This window comes from Oncorhynchus tshawytscha, unplaced genomic scaffold (genome assembly GCF_018296145.1).
Source record: "Oncorhynchus tshawytscha isolate Ot180627B unplaced genomic scaffold, Otsh_v2.0 Un_contig_6808_pilon_pilon, whole genome shotgun sequence".
Lineage (NCBI taxonomy): Eukaryota > Metazoa > Chordata > Actinopteri > Salmoniformes > Salmonidae > Oncorhynchus > Oncorhynchus tshawytscha.
In genome coordinates this window covers 28,145-45,000 of record NW_024609419.1, presented here as the reverse complement: position 1 = coordinate 45,000, position 16,856 = coordinate 28,145, and the positions used below count along the sequence as shown (strand labels likewise).

At 43.8% G+C, this 16,856-nt stretch overlaps 1 long non-coding RNA gene and 2 other non-coding genes across 4 annotated transcripts; 1 reads left to right on the top strand and 2 right to left on the bottom strand.

The window, feature by feature from the left end:
- Positions 1–1,626: 1,626 nt before the first annotated feature.
- On the top strand, positions 1,627–1,698 carry trnae-cuc. The gene has a single exon. It is a non-coding gene; the product is annotated as a tRNA-Glu (tRNA).
- A 156-nt stretch (positions 1,699–1,854) lies between these two features.
- trnae-cuc lies at positions 1,855–1,926 on the bottom strand. Its single transcript has one exon. It is a non-coding gene; the product is annotated as a tRNA-Glu (tRNA).
- An 8,723-nt stretch (positions 1,927–10,649) lies between these two features.
- LOC112239389 lies at positions 10,650–16,735 on the bottom strand. 2 transcript variants are annotated; one of them, XR_002951821.2, is made up of 5 exons: positions 16,396–16,735; positions 16,112–16,174; positions 15,910–15,997; positions 14,548–14,685; positions 10,650–11,515 (listed from the first exon to the last, which is right to left on the bottom strand). It is a non-coding gene; the product is annotated as an uncharacterized LOC112239389 (long non-coding RNA). The 2 variants fall into 2 exon arrangements; XR_006082163.1 differs by lacking the exon at positions 10,650–11,515 and having other exon boundaries at positions 14,158–14,685; positions 16,396–16,734.
- Positions 16,736–16,856: the final 121 nt, after the last annotated feature.

Here is a 16,856-nt window from a genome sequence, read left to right as displayed (position 1 = left end):
GTTTAAAAATGATTTAAAAAAACAAAAACTAAAAAGTGATACAAATGCAAAACTAGTGGAAGTTCACTGTGACTGGGTCGGTCCGGCTTTTAATTTAACCAATCAGCATTCTGTTTCCGCGGTGACGGCATTTATATACATATGTGATATTATACATATATAAATATTTACGAGGGCATGTATTAGTTTTATTCAAATGGTATAATAATCAAATGCTGCAGTGTGTTTATGGCTGATAGAGAATTAAAATGTACAAGTCATTTCCTGTTTCCTGTTTTGTTTTTATTGTGATGAGAAGTACTGTTGATGAAAACCTTACAACTTTTCTCTTCTTTAAGTGACTACAATATAACTTATTACAGGACAGAACTTATTCATTACAGGACAGAACTTATTCATTACAGGACAGAACTTATTCATTACAGGACAGAACTTATTCATTACAGGACAGAACTTATTCATTACAGGACAGAACTTATTCATTACAGGACAGAACTTATTCATTACAGGACAGAACTTATTCATTACAGGACAGAACTTATTCATTACAGGACAGAACTTATTCATTACAGGACAGAACAATACAGAACTTATTCATTACAGGACAGAACTTATTCATTACAGAAGAACTTATTCATTACAGGACAGAACTTATTCATTACAGGACAGAACTTATTCATTACAATACAGAACTTATTCATTACAGTACAGAACTTATTCATTACAGGACAGAACTTCCTCCCTGGTCTCAGACCATTTCATGTTATTCTGTATGTAAATCCGATAGACTCCATTTAGTATGATAGGTTACGTTTGGTATGGTATGGTTACATTAATGAAGGCAAAAAACGAGAGGGCAAGAGTTTCTACTGTTAGACACCACCAGAGTGTCTACTGTTAAGTCAAAGATGTGTCTAATTTATCCAAGATGAACCACAGCCTGTTGTTTCCAATGGAAACAAATGAATCTTAGTGGGCAGAACATGCAAGGAGCAGAGATCAAACGTTTCATCGATAAAAAAAAATGAGCAGAAATTTGGCCAAAATCCATCTCGCTCCATCTTCTCCCTGTGCTGGGCTCTGGGCTTCCTCTCACTACCATATTTGGTAGTGAGTGGGAACGTCAACCCGGATGCTTCACATTTAGACATCCTGTGAAATATCTGTCTCATTGTTCAATCTGTAGTTTAGTTACACACTACCAGGGGAAATGTACAAAGCTTTCCAAACTGTGGAGGAGGGGGGGGGGTAGCATTTCACAGCGTCTGAACACGCAACAGTGAAATAAAACATTTAAAAACGTAAAACCAAGAAACAACAACAAAGAAATCTAAAAACAGAAAAATGGCAAACATTAAAATCTGCAGCCTTCATTGAAACAAAGTCATGAGGCAGACACAAGGATGGCAGAAAATAACACGGAAAACGTTCGCTTTCAAATACAACTAATCAAATGTGGATTTACATACTCTTTTGTAACATTCAAAATATAAGCGTTGTTTTAATAAAATTAAAATAAAATAGTCTGTTCCCTGGGCCGTAGTTCCCTGAATTGAAACATCAGACTACCATGGAAAGCTACCTGTGTCAGGACAGTTTGACTTTTGACTTGATTACAAAGAGCTTTCCCTGGTGGTCTAGTGGTTAGGATTCGGCGCTCTCACCGCCGCGGCCCGGGTTCGATTCCCGGTCAGGGAACACACTGTTTTAAAAAAAAATTAAAACAACACTTACACTTTTAAATGTTACAATAAAATAATGTAATTCCACATTTGATCAGTTGTATTTGAAAGCGAAGTTTTACCGTGCTACTTTCTGACATTCTTTCGCTTTCAAAAAAAAAAAAAAGGTGTGTTCCCTGACCGGGAATCGAACCCGGGCCGCGGCGGTGAGAGCGCCGAATCCTAACCACTAGACCACCAGGGAAAGCTACTTTTTAAAGGACAGTTTGACTTTTCACCTGAGTACTCAGTGCTGAGTTACAACTGGAAATTTAACTTTAATTCGCTCTTTCTTTATGAGAAACAATTACCGCAGATAAAAGTTAACACAGTATCTTTGCAATGACACATCCAGAAGCTGTGTGCACGGCTTCCACCTCTCAGCACTGTAGGCTTTCTGTCTGGTAAACAAGCACACTTTAGTGGAAGTTCAGTGACGCTTGTGGAGACTTTAACGTTAGCTATGTGGTTTACAGCCTTTCGTCCTTCGGAGTTCAAAGTCAATCTGTTCCACTCTCTGTCTAGCAGAACCAGCGGCAGGAGAGGCCCGGGCGGGTGGAACCACGGATAAAAGTCGCTTAAAAAAGCAAACTCTGTAGGTGGGTCTTCGATGATGAAGACGGGTTGACAGCAGGAGCTAAGGACCAATAACCAGGTATGTACAGCATACATCAAACAAACATTATAGGGGCAACAGGTAGCGCGGTCTGTGTTGTATTACGTTCACTACTGTCATACAGAAGCCACGTCTATATATCTACAGTATCTATCTATCTATCTAGTTAAATAAATCAAAATTGTCTATCTATCTCAGTCTGACTGTCTAATGAGTCAATGCCAACAGGTAGCGTAGTCTGTGTTGTATTACGTTCACTACTGTCATACAGAAGCCACGTCTATCTATCTATATATCTACAGTATCTATCTATCTATATATCTACAGTCTCTATCTATCTAGTTAAATAAAGGTTAAATTTTAAAAAATATGTATATCTATCTATCTCAGTCTGACTGTCTAATGAGTCAATGCCAATAGCTAAATGGAGTCAATCAGTCATAACTTTTAGCTGCCTATTTGTCCATCATCATAATGACTTTATCGCGTCTCTCAGTGACTTCTGTGTCCTGAATGGAATCCTATTCCCTATAAAGTGCACTCAGGGCTGCCAACTTCTGAAGAAAGCTTTGGAGGGAGATTTTGCCTATAAAGCTCATCTCCTGTAATTCTACATATTTGACCAAAAACACAGGCCAGGTGTATTCAGAATGATTTGAATATTAAATTATCACTCAATGACTTTGTTACTCTGAGATTTTGGGGGGGATGAAAATTAAAAGTATGCTAATATATATATATTGATTGATTCCTGTTCTCTAGAAACAGTAGGATGGTCAGTGGATTGATTCCTGTTCTCTATAAACAGTAGGAAGGTCAGTGGATTGATTCCTGTTCTCTATAAACAGTAGGAAGGTCAGTGGATTGATTCCTGTTCTCTAGAAACAGTAGGAAGGTCAGTAGATTGATTCCTGTTCTCTAGAAACAGTAGGAAGGTCAATGGGAATGCTCTGCACAGGAAATACTTATACTAATGGTTGATGGCAGTGGGCGACCAAATCATAGATTGCAGTCTCCTTGTCCAAAGACTGCTTTTAAATCAGATTTTAGTACATTTTAGGTGAGCTATCTCTTTAAAATTAGGTCTGGAACAAAATCCTGCTTGCTCTCCAGGAAATGCCACCCGACGGCCGCGGTGCAATTTAGAAGTAGCCCCAAAAAAAAACGCAACGCGCGACCAAGAGTATGTGAGCGAACCAGAGCTGGAGTGGAGCGAGAAGCGGAGCAGTTTACTGCAGCTCGGAGCGAAGAAGCATTGTAAGATCATCAGAAGCTGATAAGCTTCTATGTTGTTCACCACAGTCGTCATATTAGGGATATCTAGGTGAAGTGTCCAACGTCTTCCTGAAAATCGGAACATTCTTCCTCTGGGAAATCTGTGTGGAATATTTTTATTTCATTTTTTATTTCACCTTTATTTAACCAGGTAGGCTAGTTGAGAACACCTTTATTTTAACCAGGTAGGCCAGTTGAGAACACCTTTATTTAACAAGGTAGGCTAGTTGAGAACACCTTTATTTTAACCAGGTAGGCCAGTTGAGAACACCTTTATTTAACCAGGTAGGCTAGTTGAGAACACCTTTATTTTAACCAGGTAGGCCAGTTGAGAACACCTTTATTTAACAAGGTAGGCTAGTTGAGAACACCTTTATTTAACCAGGTAGGCTAGTTGAGAACACCTTTATTTAACCAGGTAGGCTAGTTGAGAACACCTTTATTTAACCAGGTAGGCTAGTTGAGAACACCTTTATTTAACCAGGTAGGCTAGTTGAGAACACCTTTATTTAACCAGGTAGGCTAGTTGAGGACAAGTTCTCATATACAATTGCGACCTGGCCAAGATAAAGCAATATAAAGATATAAAGATAAAGATATATCAATTTCTCTTTAAACCAGGACATGTTACTCTCACTTTTTTTTTGTTTCCTTCGTTACAGGTTATGAGAATCTACCGTCTGAAGCTGAGGTAATATCCTTCGATTCAAGGACTGTACCTGAAATGATACAAGATCACCGGTGAAGTGTTCATTTAGAAAAGTCCTTATCAACCAGTGGAATTTTTTAATGTATTTTACTAGGCAAGTCAGTTCAGAACAAATTCTTATTTTTAATGACGGCCTAGGGACAGTGGGTTAACTGCCTTGTTCAGGGGCAGAACAACAGATTTGTACCTTGTCAGTTAGGAGATTTGATCTTGCAAGCATTTCGGTTACTAGTCCTGTAACGGTTTTCATATAGTGGTGATGAAGGAGAGTCGGACCAAACTGCAGCGTGTCGATTGCGATCCCTGTTTAATACAACAAAGAAACACGAACTTACAAAAAACAATAAACGAAACCGAAACAGCCTATCTGGTGCAAACTAACAGAGAGTACACATAGGACACTAAGGACAATCACCCACGACAAACTCAAAGAATATGGCTGCCTAAATATGGTTCCCAATCAGAGACAACGATAAGCATCTGCCTCTGATTGAGAACCACTCCAGACAGCCATAGACTTTGCTAGATAACCCCCTAGCTACAATCCCAATACCACCACCAAAACCCCAAGACAAACACACCACAATTACAAAAACCCCATGCCACACCCTGGCCTGACCAAATACATAAAGATAAACACAAAATACTTTGACCAGGGCGTGACAGAACCCCCCCCTAAGGTGCGGACTCCCGAACGCACCTCAAAACAATAGGGAGGGTCCGGGTGGGCGTCTGTCCATGGTGGCGGCTCCGGCGCGGGACGTGGACCCCACTCCTTTAATGTCTTAGTCCCCTCTCCCTTCGTCCCTGGATAGTCCACCCTCGCCGCCGACCATGGCCTAGTAGTCCTCACCCAGAACCCCACTGGACTGAGGAGCAGATCGGGACTGAAGGACAGCTCGGGACCGAGGCAGCTCGGGACTGAGGGGAAGCTCGGGAGTGAGAGAAAGCTCGGGAGTGAGAGAAAGCTCAGGAGTGAGAGGAAGCTCAGGAGTGAGAGGAAGCTCAGGAGTGAGAGGAAGCTCAGGAGTGAGAGGAAGCTCAGGAGTGAGAGGAAGCTCAGGAGTGAGAGGAAGCTCAGGCAGGTAGATAGATCTACCAGCTCCTGGCTGGCTGGTGGTTTCAGCAGATCCTGGCTGACTGGCAGATCCTGGCTGACTGGCAGATCCTGGCTGACTGGCAGATCTGGAAGAGTCTGGTTGACTGGCAGATCTGGAAGAGTCAGGTTGACTGGCAGATCTGGAAGAGTCAGGTTGACTGGCAGATCTGGAAGAGTCTGGCTGACTGGCAGATCTGGAAGAGTCTGGCTGACTGGCAGATCTGGAAGAGTCTGGCTGACTGGCAGATCTGGAAGAGTCTGGCTGACTGGCAGATCTGGCGGCGCTGGGCAGACTGGCGGCGCTGGGCAGACTGGCGGCGCTGGGCAGACTGGCGGCGCTGGGCAGACTGGCGGCGCTGGGCAGACTGGCGGCGCTGGGCAGACTGGCGACGCTGGGCCGACTGGCGATGCTGGGCAGACTGGCGATGCTGGGCAGACTGGCGATGCTGGGCAGACTGGCGACGCTGGGCAGACTGGCGACGCTGGGCAGACTGGGGGCACTGGCGGCGCTGGGCAGACTGGGGGCACTAGCTGCTCCATATAGGCTGACAGCTCTGGCGGCTTCTTACAGACTGACCGCTCTGGCGGCTCCGTGCTGACTGGCAGCTCCGTGCAGACTGACAGCTCCTTGCAGACTGGCAGCTCCATGCAGACTGGCAGCTCCATGCAGACTGGCAGCTCCATGCAGACTGGCAGCTCCATGCAGACTGGCTGCTCTATGCAGACTGACAGCTCTGGCTGCTTCATGCAGACTGACAGCTCTGGCTGCTCCATGTAGACTGGCTGCTTCATGCAGACTGGCAGCTCGGGCTGCTTCATGTAGACTGACAGCTCTGGCTGCTCCATGCGGACTGACAGCTCTGGCTGCTCCATGTAGACTGACTGCTTCATGCAGACTGGCAGCTCGGGCTGCTTCATGTAGACTGACAGCTCTGGCTGCTCCATGCAGACTGACAGCTCTGACTGCTCCATGCAGACTGACAGCTCTGGCTGCTTCATGCAGACTGGCAGCTCTGGCTGCGCTGAACAGGCGGGAGACTCCTGCAGCGCTGTGTCGGAGGAAAGCTCTGGCTGCGCTGAACAGGCGGGAGACTCCGTCAGCACTGGAGATGAGGAAAGCTCTAACAGCGCTAGATAGGCGGGAGACTCCGGCAGCGCAGGAGAGGAGAAAGGCTCCGACAGCGCTGGAGAGGCGAGGCGCACTGTAGGCCTGATGCGTGGTGCTGGTACTGGTGGTACTGGACCGAGGACACGCACAGGAAGCCTGGTGCGGGGAGCTGCTACCGGAGGGCTGGGGTGTGGAGGTGGTACTGGATAGACCGGACCGTGCAGGCGCACTGGAGCTCTTGAGCACCGAGCCTGCCCAACCTTACCTGGCTCGATGCCCACTCTAGCCCGGCCGATACGAGGAGCTGGAATATACCGAACCGGGCTGTGCACCCGCACTGGAGACACCGTGCGCTCCACAGCATAACACGGTGCCTGCCCGGTCTCTCCAGCCCCCCAGTAAGCACAGGGAGTTTGCGCAGGTCTCCTACCTGGCATAGCCATACTCCCTGTGAGCCCCCCCCCCCAAGAAATTTTCGGGGCTGACTCTCGGGCTTCCATCCGCTCTGCCGTGCTAGCTCCTCATAATGCCGCCTCTCTGCTTTTGCTGCCTCCAGCTCGGCTTTGGGGCGACAATAATCTCCAGGCTCATTCCAGGGTCCTTTACCGTCCAATTCCTCCTCCCATGTCCATTTCTCCAGGTGGTGCAACCTCTCCCACTGTAGCTGCTGCTGCTCCTGCTGCTGCTGCCTCTTCTCCTGTTGCTCCTTTGGGCGGCTACACTCCCCTGGTTTAGCCCAGGGTCCTCTCCCGTCGAAGATCTCCTCCCATGACCAGAAATCCTTGTTGAGCATCTCCTTTTTCGGCTGCTCCTGCCTGTTGACACGCCGCTTGGTCCGTTGGTGGTGGGTGATTCTGTAACGGTTTTCATATAGTGGTGATGAAGGAGAGTCGGACCAAACTGCAGCGTGTCGATTGCGATCCCTGTTTAATATAACAAAGAAACACGAACTTACAAAAAACAATAAACGAAACCGAAACAGCCTATCTGGTGCAAACTAACAAAGAGTACACATAGGACACTAAGGACAATCACCCACGACAAACTCAAAGAATATGGCTGCCTAAATATGGTTCCCAATCAGAGACAACGATAAGCACCTGCCTCTGATTGAGAACCACTCCAGACAGCCATAGACCTTGCTAGACAACCCACTAAGCTACAATCCCAATACCACCACCAAAACCCCAAGACAAACACACCACAATTACAAAAACCCCATGCCACACCCTGGCCTGACCAAATACATAAAGATAAACACAAAATACTTTGACCAGGGCGTGACAAGTCCAACGCTCTAACCACTAGGCTACGCTGAACTGAAGAAGACTTTCTCACTACCGGCAGACTGTCAGAACATCATGTCTAATTGTTATCTATGGGACTGATACCAGTGTGGAAGAGCTGGTCATGTCTAATAGTCATCTATGGGACTGATACCAGTGTGAAGAGCTGGTCATGTCTAATAGTTATCAATGGGACTGATACCAGTGTGGAAGAGCTGGTCATGTCTAATAGTTATCTATGGGACTGATACCAGTGTGGAAGAGCTGGTCATGTCTAATAGTTATTTATGTGACTGATACCAGTGTGAAGAGCTGGTCATGTCTAATAGTTATCTATGGGACTGATACCAGTGTGAAGAGCTGGTCATGTCTAATAGTTATCTATGGGACTGATACCAGTGTGGAAGAGAAGGTCATGTCTAATAGTCATCTATGTGGGACTGATACCAGTGTGGAAGAGCTGGTCATTTCTAATAGTCATCTATGTGGGACTGATACCAGTGTGAAGAGCTGGTCATGTCTAATAGTTATCTATGTGGGACTGATACCAGTGTGGAAGAGCTGGTCATGTCTAATAGTTATCTATGTGACTGATACCAGTGTGAAGAGAAGGTCATGTCTAATAGTTATCTATGTGACTGATACCAGTGTGAAGAGCTGGTCATGTCTAATAGTTATCTATGGGACTGATACCAGTGTGAAGAGAAGGTCATGTCTAATAGTTATCTATGTGACTGATACCAGTGTGAAGAGCTGGTCATGTCTAATAGTCATCTATGTGGGACTGATACCAGTGTGAAGAGCTGGTCATGTCTAATAGTTATCTATGTGGGACTGATACCAGTGTGGAAGAGCTGGTCATGTCTAATAGTCATCTATGTGACTGATACCAGTGTGAAGAGCTGGTCATGTCTAATAGTTATCTATGGGACTGATACCAGTGTGAAGAGAAGGTCATGTCTAATAGTTATCTATGTGACTGATACCAGTGTGAAGAGCTGGTCATGTCTAATAGTTATCTATGTGACTGATACCAGTGTGAAGAGCTGGTCATGTCTAATAGTTATCTATGGGACTGATACCAGTGTGGAAGAGCTGGTCATGTCTAATAGTTATCAATGGGACTGATACCAGTGTGGAGAGCTGGTCACTTTTAAAAGAATCACTGAGAGAGAATCACAGGAGAGAATCACAGGAGAGAATCACTGAGAGAGAATGACAGGAGAGAACCACTGAGAGAGAATCACTGAGGACAGGGTAGAATGACCATCTACCTCTCAGCTTATCATCTATGATTTATCCTCTTTGAATAAACCTATTTTCCTTCCCCTGATTTGCTTAAAGAGTAAACATCAACTGCTAACAAGTTCATAAACCATGTGCCATGGAATCGGTAGAACATTGAAAATCTCTTCCCAACTAGTTTGCAATCTATATGGCACAGCTGTTAAGCTTTTGGTCATTAAATGAAACTGGTAAACTTTTGTATTTATCACAATTTTCTTTAACCATTTTTTGGTCTTTAATGCCGATAGACAAGATCCACTTTTATAGACAATATACAGACGCACAGACAGCACATTGAACAAACAAAACAACCTTCACAATATGAACTGGAATTACATTGGTTTATTAATGAACTTTTTGTTGAAAACAAATATTTGAATCGGAAGAGACTGTCACTGGCAACCATGGCTACAAGGAGGGTATACCATAATATAATATTGTTGGGTCTGTTACTTTACCACCCTCCTCACGGAGAAAATCACCAGAGATAATTACAACACAGAAAGTGTGAGAAAAACAATTAAATGCATCATTCTAACATTGCCTAAAATGATGAATAAGACACTAATGAGATAGACCTGCACAATGCAGTTGTACAATTTATGGCATATATGACGATAAACGGTTGAGGAAAACACTCATCTACTTTTCCCAACTTTAAGCAAATCACCAGCGGCAACAGCTGGGCGATGACCAATCATATCGAGTGGTTTCCGTGACGATGACCAATCATATCGAGTGGTTCCCGTGACGTTGACCAATCATATCGAGTGGTTCACGTGACGATGAACGTTCATATCGAGTGGTTACCGTGACGATGACCAATCATATCGAGTGGTTCCCGTGACGTTGACCAATCATATCGAGTGGTTCCCGTGACGATGAACGTTCATATCGAGTGGTTACCGTGACGTTGACCAATCATATCGAGTGGTTCCCGTGACGATGACCAATCATATCGAGTCGCTCCCGTGACGAATCTGACGCGATGAAACCCAGGACAGGAGACTTTCTCCAGCCAAGATGGCTGACCAGAAATACCAATACGGAAGCAAATGTAATTAATGATAAAGTCATAACGATTCATACTAAAAATGTAGAGTTAAGAGGAATGTGTAGAGACCAACGATTATGCATTTTTCTGTCATAAAGTTACTTACGAAAATCGCTATTCAGAAAGCTAGCATTATCATTAGCCGCTAGCTAACATTAGCCAGCTAGCTGACTAGCATTAGCCAGCTAGCTGACTAGCTAACATTAGCCAGCTAGCTGACTAGCTAACATTAGCCAGCTAGCTGACTAGCTAACATTAGCCAGCTAGCTGACTAGCTAGCTAGCTGACTAGCTAACATTAGCCAGCTAGCTGACTAGCTAACATTAGCCAGCTAGCTGACTAGCTAACATTAGCCAGCTAGCTGACTAGCTAACATTAGCCAGCTAGCTGACTAGCTAACATTAGCCAGCTAGCTGACTAGCTAACATTAGCCAGCTAGCTGACTAGCTAACATTAGCCAGCTAGCTGACTAGCTAACATTAGCCAGCTAGCTGACTAGCTTTATGGGTGTTGTGACATGAGTATGAAATTGTAATTCTGGCTGTTTAATGTTTTAGGGACTCCTGAAACAACCAGCAAAACTGTGAAACAGTAGATGTAAATAATCTAGCTAGCTAAAGCATTTACTGCAAATTGAATGTACCGTTTTGTAAGCTTGCCTTGCTGATATTTGCAATGCAGATGAAGTATCGTAGCTAGCTATTTCCTTGCTTCTTGTGCAGTGCAGAATAAAAAATATCCGTATGCCTATAGATGTGTAGCCGATCTGTGTATGAACCCTAAAACGTTTGGTATACAAATTAGTTCAGAACCTAGCTATGAACCTCAGATTTCATAGCCTGTTGTATCTTCAAAACAGTCTGAATGACATTAATGAAGCCTTTGGATTGAGGAGAATATAATAACTTTGTGCCAAGGTTGCAAGTCGTATATACATGTAGTTATTGAGATCCCACATTGTAGCCTGTACATTTAATATATTCACTGATCATGTACTCTACCTTGGCAAATAAAATAATGAATGTCTTTGAGATTATTCTTCAGTCATATCCAATACCAGGACTATCAAATTACAGTCTTTGAATGACGCTGTGTCTGCATGTATGTATTACAATTATACACTTTAACAGTGTTTACCAGTCTTGATCCTGGGACATCAATGATTACACATTGTAACTATGCAATAGAGCAGAAACATGATTTAACTAGTTAAAGACTGATTTGTAATTCATATATGCAGAAATAGAATTTAAAAACAGTACACTACACTTCCTATACATCATGTAAATACAGTTAATCTCCATATGTAATTTCCTTCATCTGCATTGATCTGATAAACACAGGACACAGCTGATATAACCTAGAGGATGTAGGGAGAAGAGAGAGGGATGAAGTCAAGGAGAAAGACTGTTATTGAGAAAATAAGGTAGTTAAAGAGACAAGTGTTCAACAGGAATCTGTGTGTGAGGCCTCTCCTGGTGTCCACACCACACGAAGTGGCAGCAGAGTATTTCATACTGAAAAACATGCAAAGACACACGAGTTCAAACAATATAGCGTAGTTAGAGAAATAATGAAGTGTCTTACTATTCTCCACGGTCGGCCCTCTTGACTATTCTTTGGAGGTGTAAGGAGCCACAGTTATACACCTGAACCTGCTTACTGCACAACACAATCCATCAATCAGATTGATACATGAGTGTGTGAGTTATATGGTGTCTAATTGTTCTAAATGTCATCAATATGGATGATTTAAAATAGCCTGTTTTGTTTTTGTACAGACATCACACCCTTACCTAAACACCCTCACCTGAGAAGTAGAAATAAAAAGAGAGAAACTGGGAATTTTATATTTTATTTAACTAGCCAAGTCAGTTAACAAATTATTATTTATGATGACGGCCTACCAAGAGGCAAAAGGCCTCCTGTAGAGAGACACCACAACACTACCTGGAGGCCTCCTGTAGAGAGACACCACAACACTACCTGGAGGCCTCCTGTAGAGAGACACCACAACACTACCAAGAGGCCTCCTGTAGAGAGACACCACAACACTAGCAAGAGGCCTCCTGTAGAGAGACACCACAACACTACCAAGAGGCCTCCTGGTAGAGAGACACCACAACACTACCAAGAGGCAAAAGGTCTCCTGCGGGGGCGGGATTAAAATTAATTAAATAAAAATAGGACAAAACACACACATCATGAAGAGAGACAACATGACAACATGGTAGCAACAACATGACAACATGGCAGCAACTCAACATGACAACATGGCAGCAACTCAACATGACAACATGGTAGTAACAACATGACAACATGGCAGCAACTCAACATGACAACATGGTAGCAACTCAACATGACAACATGGCAGCAACTCAACATGACAACATGGCAGCAACTCAACATGACAACATGGCAGCAACTCAACATGACAACATGGTAGTAACAGACAACATGGCAGCAACTCAACATGACAACATGGCAGCAACAACATGACAACATGGCAGCAACTCAACATGACAACATGGCAGCAACTCAACATGACAACATGGCAGCAACTCAACATGACAACATGCAGCACTCAACATGACAACATGGTAGCAACTCAACATGACAACATGGCAGCAACTCAACATGACAACATGGCAGCAACTCAACATGACAACATGGTAGCAAACATTATTGGGCAAAACATGACAACATGGTAGTAAACATGACAACATGGCAGCAACTCAACATGACAACATGGTTGAGCAACTCTTTGAACATGACAACATGGAGCAACTCAACATGACAACATGGTAGCGAAGTAACATGACAACATGGTAGCAACTGAACATGACAACATGGCAGTGCAACAACATGTACAACATGGCAGCAACTCAACATGACAACATGGCAGCAACTCAACATGACAACATGGAGCAACTCAACATGACAACATGGTAGTAACAACATGACAACATGGCAGCAACTCCCACATGACAACATGGCAGCAACTCAACATGACAACATGGTTTGAGCAACTCAACATGACAACATGGAATAGGAACAAGTCATGACAATATGGCAGCAACTCAACATGACAACATGGCAGCAACTCAACATGACAACATGGATAGCAACTGGATTGACAACATGGTAGTATAGCAATCCTATTTTTAACTAGTTAAGAACAAATTCTTATGACAACATGGTAGCAACTGGGTTAACTGACTTGTTCATGGTGCAGAACAACAGATTTTTACATGGCAGCAACTCAACATGACAACATGGCAGCAACTCAACATGACAACATGGCAGCAACTCAACATGACAACCTGGTCCTCTACTCAACATGACAACATGGTAGCAACTCAACATGACAACATGGCAGCAACTCAACATGACAACATGGTAGCAACTCAACATGACAACATGGTAGTAACATGACAACATGGCAGCAACTCAACATGACAACATGGTAGCAACTCAACATGACAACATGGTAGCAACTCAACATGACAACATGGTAGTAACCACATGACAACATGGTAGCAACTCAACATGACAACATGGCAGCAACACCACATGACAACATGGCAGCAACTCAACAACAACATGGCAGCAACTCAACATGACAACCATGGCTAGCAACTCAACATGACAACATGGTAGTAACCTCTAACATGACAACCATGGCTACCTGCAACTCAACATGACAACATGGCAGCAACTCAACATGACAACATGGTAGCAACTCAACATGACAACATGGTAGTAACAACTGACAACATGGCAGCAACTCAACATGACAACATGGCAGCAACTCAACATGACAACATGGTAGCAACTCAACCATGACAACATGGTAGTAACAACATGACAACATGGTAGCAACTCAACATGACAACATGGTAGCAACTCAACATGACAACACTGGCTAGTAACAACATGACAACATGGCAGCAACTCAACATGACAACATGGCAGCAACTCAACATGACAACATGGCAGCAACTCAACATGACAACATGGTAGCAACTCAACATGACAACATGGTAGCAACTCAACATGACAACATGGTAGTAACAATATGACAAGAGCACAGGGTACAAACATTATTGGGCACAAACAGCACAAAAGGTCAAGGAGGTAAAGACAACAATACATCACATAAAGCAGCAACAACTCAGTAAGAGTGTCCATGATTGAGTCTTTGAATGAAGAGATGGAGATCAAACTGATATAACTGCAGTTGACATAGCGAAGTAAATGGAAGAATACTCTTACTGCAATGTGAATGGTTCTTAAAAGAGCCTTTGGTTGTGCATAGTGTAGTCTACAGTGTTGCCAGGGAACAGCACCCTCCTCAAAAAAGTATGTGGTGAAGAAATCCAGCACACATACCCCCCCCCTCCTCCTGGTCCTCGTGTCCATCCTCATGACGTTATGCAGGACACAGGTAGCCTTCACACACCTGAATTCCTCCAGGAGGCAGTCCCAGATGGCCCTGGTCACCCAACCTTGCAGTGCCCTACATGTTAACTGTAGGCAATCGGTTTGAAGGAATCTCCAGTTACAAGGTATCCGTAGGAATATGGAATTTAAGTCTAATATTGACATTATATCACCAGGTCATTGTGGCTTACTAAAGTATAATATCCCTTATAACAAATCATGATAACATTGGATTGATAGATGCATGTGTAAATAGCAGGATCCTATTTTTATTTGACTAGTTAAGAACAAATTCTTATTTTCAATGACGGCCTAGGAACAGTGGGTTAACTGCCTTGTTCAGGTGCAGAACGACAGATTTTTACCTTGTCAGTTCAGGGATTCAATCTTACAACCTTTCGGATACGAGTCCAAAACTCTAACCACTAGGCTACCTGCCTCCTCTACACTCTAACCACTAGGCTACCTGCCGCCCCTACACTCTAACCACTAGGCTACCTGCCTCCTCTACACTCTAACCACTAGGCTACCTGCCTCCTCTACACTCTAACCACTAGGCTACCTGCCTCCTCTACACTCTAACCACTAGGCTACCTGCCTCCTCTACACTCTAACCACTAGGCTACCTGCCTCCTCTACACTCTAACCACTAGGCTACCTGCCTCCTCTACACTCTAACCACTAGACTACCTGCCTCCTCTACACTCTAACCACTAGGCTACCTGCCTCCTCTACACTCTAACCACTAGGCTACCTACCTCCTCTACACTCTAACCACTAGACTACCTGCCTCCTCTACACTCTAACCACTAGACTACCTGCCTCCTCTACACTCTAACCACTAGGCTACCTGCCTCCTCTACACTCTAACCACTAGGCTACCTGCCTCCTCTACACTCTAACCACTAGGCTACCTACCTCCTCTACACTCTAACCACTAGGCTACCTGCCTCCTCTACACTCTAACCACTAGGCTACCTGCCTCCTCTACACTCTAACCACTAGACTACCTACCTCCTCTACACTCTAACCACTAGGCTACCTGTCCTCTACACTCTAACCACTAGGATACCTGCCTCCTCCACACTCTAACCACTAGGCTGCCTGCCTCCTCTACACTCTAACCACGAGGCTACCTACCTCCTCTACACCCTAACCACTAGGCTACCTACCTCCTCTACACTCTAACCACTAGACTACCTGCCTCCTCTACACTCTAACCACTAGGCTACCTACCTCCTCTACACTCTAACCACTAGGCTATCCTGCCGCCTATATCAAGGACAGCATCACAAATTAATACATAATTACCACTTGAAGCTTGATGAGTTGATCATTTGTGTCAGCTGTGCAGTGCAAAAACGTGCACCCCTTTGAGTAGACAGGATTTCACAGCTCTCTGTAACCGAGGACAGAAAACCTCACAATAAACAGACTTCATTATACCTCACTGAATAGTATACTACTATTATCTCGGTTCTCACTTCTAGGGACTGGAACTACACAAAAGTACCTGCTCTATCCACAGTTGGGGCTGCTATCCTTTCACCCTCCTCTCTGGCTGTTAGGTAGCTACCTACAAATGCATTTGGAGTTTGTTTTTATACAGGGATAAATACATCAAGATAGCTAGCAAATATGAAGTTAGATAGCTGGTGATATTTAATTCACTTATCTATACAGTATGTAACGTTGGCTAGATATGTAACTAGCTAGCTCATTTCAGCACTGTAGCTAGTTAGCTAATAATACATCGTTTTTAAATTTTTATTACATTTTAGAAATGTATTTACTTACTTGAATAGGTTCTCCCAGCCATGTGGACGATTGGAAAACAGGACAGCAAAGTGTGTTTAGAGCATTTTACTGTTGTAATGACCTGACTAGATCATAAAGGAACAATTGTCCAGACAAAGGACTGAGTTTACGGTGCAAATAAATGAAAGATACTCGTATAAAACAACCCGTGACCTTATCTTGTGAAGACCAGACATAAGAAAGAGACCAATGGCTAAACACGGCATTAAACTTGCTTTGCTCCACCCTGCTGCCAACCGTGGCCCTTTTACTCAGTGAAAAAGTTCAATATTTCCACAAACACACTGGGGAATTACCCAATAATTTATATATACACTAGATGATATATTGAGGGTGCTGTATTGACGCCCAACGCATCCATCTTGGGACTCCCTCAACGGTGTACAAAATATATAGGAAGCTATTGAAATGCATTTCTTAATGTCTACATTCGTTTTAAG